Here is a 6,477-nt window from a genome sequence, read left to right on the forward strand (position 1 = left end):
ACGGCCCGGCCGTTGTCTCAAAGAGGCTCACAGTGAGATAAAATAGGCTGTGGAAAGTCGGAAGCGGATAGAAGGACGAACCTAGTCTCGGATTGAATAGTCTTGTGTTCTCCAGTGGTTCAGGACTGGACCCCGGTGCCCCCTCCCTCTATCCTTTCCTCGGGGGTGGGAATAGTATCTAGTTTTATCAATTAATCTCCGGGAACTAGCTGTGAGATTAGGGAAACTATGGGATCAGGTGCCTTTCCCTCCTCAGCACTCCAAACATAACACACCTCTTCCTCGTTCGTGGAATCTGAGACGTAATTGCTAGAATAACCTAAATAATGCCCCCTAGCTCTTTTCCGGAAAACGCTGCTGTGGAGGGACGTGGGTGTCTGTGCAGGGCTGGATTTCTGGGACTTGGGCACTAGAAACAGTCAGGATCCAAAGAGATGGAATAGACTTTCAAGGTCAGCTAGTCCCATCCACAACCGAAAGGAAAGAATATCTTCCAGCACGTCAAAAGATTCTTTTCCAGCTTGATACAGTCAACGGGATGCTGAATTTGAAGTTAAAGACTTGGGTTTGAATTCTGGGTCTGCCACTTGGATGAGGCTGACCTCAAATGTCATAGCTCCAAATCTGTGATCATACTATGAAGAATCCAATCCTTTCTATACTATATATAGTATGTATGTATGTATCTACCTACCTACCTATATTTATACTATACTAACCATGGACAAGTTAATTTCCCTAGGATTGAAGATTTTTTTCGTGGGTAAGTTTCTAGGCTTCCCTTACACTAAAATGATTCTTAGACATTTTTGTACAGCTTTGGATAGGACATGGGTCAAATCCCATCTCTGCCATTTACCATTTGTATGAGGCTTCTCAAAAGTTTGCTTTTATTATTTTAATGCCCTCATTTTACAGATTAAAGTAATTAAATTACTTTCACACGTTTACATAGCTAGTGAAAGATTTGACATTGAATTCAGCACTTTGTTCACTCCACTAAAAAGTGTAATCTAGGATTACATGAAGCTAAAAATCTGCCACTCTGAAACTTCTGCATATTGCTCCTAGATTACTAAATTCTATTTCTTCTCTGTTTATGGGGGTTTTGAGTTAAGACAGGAATTATATAACTCAAACCAGCACTCCCTTCTCATCCTTACTATACTTATTCCTAGAGAAATCTATGAGGTTTAATCTTCCACTGTCCAAGAGATGGCTTACACTTCCTTCTTACAAATCCCAGACTTTTGTAGCTCTATAAGTCCTTATCTTAGTGTCTTCCTTAGTTTCTCATTTCTCCTTGGGGTCCAGAAGTGTTCTGCTTTAGAGTCAGAATTGGACTAAAATATTTGTGTACCAAGAGATCAAGTTTGAAAATTGTACCATCCTCCTCCTCCCAGGATCTCATACCTCTAGTCCACCCCCATCTTCTGAAGATTGTGAGGTTTAAATATAATCCACATAGTTATAAAATAATGATATATTTTATTACTATGTGGATTATATTTAAATTTTATTTTATATTTTATTATGAGATGGAAATCATGATGTTGAGGTGACCTTGAGAGCTGTCTATACCAAAGAAGTAAAAACCTTTTCTCCACTTTGACTTCCTGCTCAGTTTCTTAGCATGAGGAATTGAGGCCTCCAAGTACCTCCAAACCATACTAGTTCTAGCTGGAGCTCTTTGGAGATAAGATTTAGAGCTGCAAAGCAAATTTTGATGATTATTTGACTTAAGAGCCTGAGGGATGGAGAGCCTGTTTATGGCTCAAGTCTCATATCCTTTTCAGCTTCTAATTTCAGCAATTTAAACTTTATAGGAGGGGGAGGACAAAGGATCTAGATAACCAGGCAAAGCTGTAAAAAGGGAAAATGAGGAAGAGGACAAGTCATTCTTCCTCTCAGCTCCCTCCCTCCTCTCCCTTTCCCTCTTTCTCCCTCAACTCTCCACCTCTTCAATCTATCAACCTAGCACCTGAATGAAAAGGAAAGAGGGATAGGAATCAGCTTCATGTATTTCAATCTGAAAGTATTCATTGTTTTGTATCAAATCAAGTGTAAAATACCTTTTATTAAATGTCTACAGTGTTCAGTATTACTATGCGAGGCGCTATAGAGAATACAAAACCAGTTTATAAGACTAGTCCCTATGCTTCAAAGAAACAGCCAGTCTACCTAATGAGAAATTCATTTCAGTTCAGTGTAGCCTACTTCAGGTCTGATAGTTCTGATGTTTGTTTTTAGTAACAAAAACCCAAAAGACTTAAAGTGACAAAACAAATACATTGCAAACCTGGATAATGCCCTCCACTGGGTCCCATCATCAATGAGATATAGACTATAATGAATAGGAAACCAGCATGTAATAATGTAATATATCACGACATATAGGGACATATTGGGAATGATATGTGATTGTGGCCAGGTCATTTGCATGTCTAGAGTTTGCAAGTATGCATCTTATAGTGATGTTTAGACTGTGTTAGGAAATAGGATGTAGGACAAAGATGATAAACTCAGCTTGTTAGGTGAGAAGGATTGAGCTCAAAAGTTTCCCTACTTGGTGAACAAAGAATCTTTTACCTTGAGAGGTCCACAGAAGGAAACAAAGAATTGTGCCTCTGAATTGTTCCTGCTTTGGATGATTATAAATCCTTATTTATGGCTGTATATATATAGCTGTACTAAAGAAGCTTTGTCCCACTCAAGCTTGTTGGGCAAGAACTATTCTCCAATTGAAGAATGTCACATTCCCTTCCCCATAGTCAATTCCTAGATGGTAACAGAAGAGACAGTCACAGCACTCAGATGATGGTGGCCAATCCAATATTAACTAAAAATAGAAACTCAGTACTGTGTGATCACAATGATCAGGTTTGTCCCTAACATTTTGTAAGCAGCTACTACTGTATGCTAACACACTACTACTGTACTTAGTATGTACTACTACATACTAAGGAATAGGAATACAAAAGTAAAAAAAAACAAAACAAACAAAAAAAAAAACCCCACAATCCCAAATAACCCAATTCCTTCTCTCAATTTACAATCTTGTGGAGAAGACAATATACACATATATACATCCACACAATATATGATAGGAGATATGAGAGAATATGTGAAGTATATAGAACAGGTTATGAAGGAACTTAAAAATCAAATAGGATTTTGTTTGACATAGTCAGACATGCTTTAGGAAAATAAATCAGTTGACAACTCAGTGGAAGATAGGCTGGAGATAGGGAAACTAAATCCGCAGGCAATATTAGAGTAGTCCAGCTGTGAAGTGATGAGGGCCAATTTTGCCAGGGTGGTGATAGTGTTAAAAGGAAGCATATCTAAGAGCTGTCATAAAGATAGTGTGACTGGGACTTGGCAAGGGGAAAGGCGAGTGTCATTCTCTTCATGAGGGCCAGGAATGATGTATGAGGACATTTGAGTGATGGAAGATGAGGGGAAAGGGAGAACTACTCTTGGCAAATGGCCTCAAATTTTTTCAATGTAAGATTGAAGTAGGGTTCTCAGTTGAAAGGGTGAGGAAGGATAAAGATTTGGAAGAACTGTTAATGGTGAGGACAGTAAATTAATTAGGATTATTTAGCAGTAGCCAGGGCCTAATTGAGGTGTTATGTAATAAATTTGAAACACTCAGGCAGCAGCTTTGAGATTTTCTCTACTTTCATTCTGAAGCATGTAGGTAGAAGACATTTTCTTGTTTATAAAGTGAAAGAGGAAGAGGACAGAACCATAATCTTTACTATGAATGGGAAGAAAATGTCTATAAAGAATGGATTAGAAGAATAGGAATCCTACACTATACTGAGATCCTGTGGAATATGGGCCATGTGTTTTAAAGATTTACAGGTAAAATAAGATGAAGCAAATTATGTTTCAGCTTCCCAAAGCATGGGTAGTAATCATTTCAAACAATGTTAAAGTAAATATAGATGTAACATTGACTTAGTGGGCTCCCATTGCTGGAAGTCCAGATAGGCGAGATTTCACTTTTCCTCCAGGGGTCTGTTATTTAGGGGATTTGGGTCGGGAGTTGGCTCCAGCATCCATCAATGGTGTTACCTTTAAGTATAGAAGGACTTCCTTGTACTCTACTTCTGTTTAACTCATGATGGTCACATTAGTTTTGACAAAACAATAATTCAAATTTTGAAGTATAATCACATACAAATTTACCCTCCTAGCTTATGGGGCACCCTTATACCAACCTCTCAGTCTCTGAGGAAGGGGAGGTTAAAGTTCATGGCTTAGCTCAGTGCTATTCTTGAGAGCAAAGCTTCTTAAATTGAGTCATCTTGTGGGGGTAATAATGTGGGGATTGCAAAAAAAATGGCAACAGTAAAAGATTTCTGAACACAGTAATCAAAAAAGAAAATTAAACTCATAATGAAACCAAGGTGTTTCTGGCAGGACTTGACCATGTTGCATAGAGCAACTTCACTGCAGCCTTAGTTTTGAACACATAATACAGGTACTTTGCACTGTGCATGCACAAATGCTATCAGAAACATCTCAGCCTGGGTTTGAGATGTGTAAAGTTTCTTGGCCTAAAAGAGGTTGTGAGTGGAAAAAGTTTAAGAAGTCCTGCTATAGAATACAATCCTTATCCTAGCCCCCAGCCCTCCTGGATACCCTGACTTCTCAGGACTCCCATTTTGGTCTGGCTGGCTATACCATCCAGTTTGCAATCCTGGTCACAAGGTCATTTAAATCCAGTGGAAATCACTTCCAGCAACTGAAACTAAGGAGATACAAGGAATATAAGTTATTTCCAGAGCCATTTCTGGAGTCAAGAGAAGTAAAGGGAAGGGAAGTCCTTTCATCATAGTTCATGGTACCCATACTGTGAGTAAACTGGGATCTTTACCCTCAGTCCAGAAAAGAATACAGCAGAACGACAAGAGAAGCATCTGGCTAGAAACCAAAAGTAATACCACCTCCCGTGTGGTAGGCCTCCAACTTACAGCAGCATACCCAGACCAGCCTAGGTTAGACAAAATTCTAGTGCTTGAAGGCACGAAGGTCTTATAGAAGAGGGAAGAAAACCATTTTTTTAAGACTTGAGACTGAATGTAGGCCATTGTATATGCAATCTTGATATATTGCTTAGTTTTGCTGAACTGTTTTTTGTCCATTTCAAGGGACAGTTGATGCCTAGGGAAGGCAAAATGATATGTAGGAATGAAGATGATGTAAAAATGTCGACTAGGCAACTACTGTTAATGTGTCTTCAAGACCTCATTTGAGATTTTCTTGGTAATTCTGGAGGTTTGCTACTTCTCAGGTTTACAGATGAAGAAACTGAGACAAGTGTCACACAGATTAGTGTTTTTGAACTCAGATCTTCCTGATTCAAGGCCTTAGTACCCTCATGTTACCTAGCTGCCCTAGCATAATGTTATTCAAAGATAAAACATGAAAGTCCCTATTGTGAAGGAGTTAAATCATACAGAAAAAAAAAAAATCTAGACCATGTTCGTAATAACATGAATTCTAAAATCTAGCCATTTTCAGTTGTGAATTCTCAGATTCTCCTAGGATGGTAAAGTGAAAAAAAAAATAAAAAAAACCTGGCGCAAGGATGAGTATTGCCAAGACACCAACCTAGAAAAATTAGGGGATTATTGGACTAAATGACTTCTGAAGCATCTAAATCTATATTACAATTCAGCGAAGAAGGGATCCTAATGAGAACAAGTGGTTTCTGAGGCCAAAGATCTCCCAGATGAAAAGTCTCATTCACAAACTCAAAGTTCATGATATTAAGCTCTAATGCACTATTGATGGAATTGTAAATTGATCCGACCATATTGGAAAAGAATTGGGAATTAAGCCAAAAGGGTTATAAAATTGTACAATAACATTACAAGGATTTCCTATGGAAATCAAAAAAAAAAAAAAAAAAAAAAAAAAAAGGTTCTATTTGGACAAAATATAGCAGCTCTACCCCTAAAATGGTAGCAAAATTGGAAATTGGCAAGGATGCCCATCAATTGGGGAATAGCTAAATAAGTTTTGGTATATGATACTATACAAGGGGAATGATTTCATAACTGATGCAAAGTGAAATGAGCGGGATCAAAACACTATGCATTATACAACATATTATTGTAACAGCAACATTATACAATGTTTAACTGGGAATGACTTGGCTATCCCAAGCAATACAATGATCTGTGTATATTGCAAAAGACTTAGGAAAATGTAATCTATCTAAATGTGGAAATATGTATAGAAGAATTGCACATGTTTAATATATATTGGATTACTTACTATCTAGGGGAGGGGGTAAAAAGGGAGAAAAATTTGGAATACAAGAATTTGCAAGGCTGAATGTTGAAAACTCTTTGAAAATTCCAGAGAACTGATGTCAGTCTGCTTTTCTAATAGCTTTTCATTCACTCTTATAAAATCTTGTGTTCCAAATTTTTCTTCCTCCTCTCCCTCATCTAGATA

This window comes from Antechinus flavipes, chromosome 4 (assembly GCF_016432865.1).
Source record: "Antechinus flavipes isolate AdamAnt ecotype Samford, QLD, Australia chromosome 4, AdamAnt_v2, whole genome shotgun sequence".
Lineage (NCBI taxonomy): Eukaryota > Metazoa > Chordata > Mammalia > Dasyuromorphia > Dasyuridae > Antechinus > Antechinus flavipes.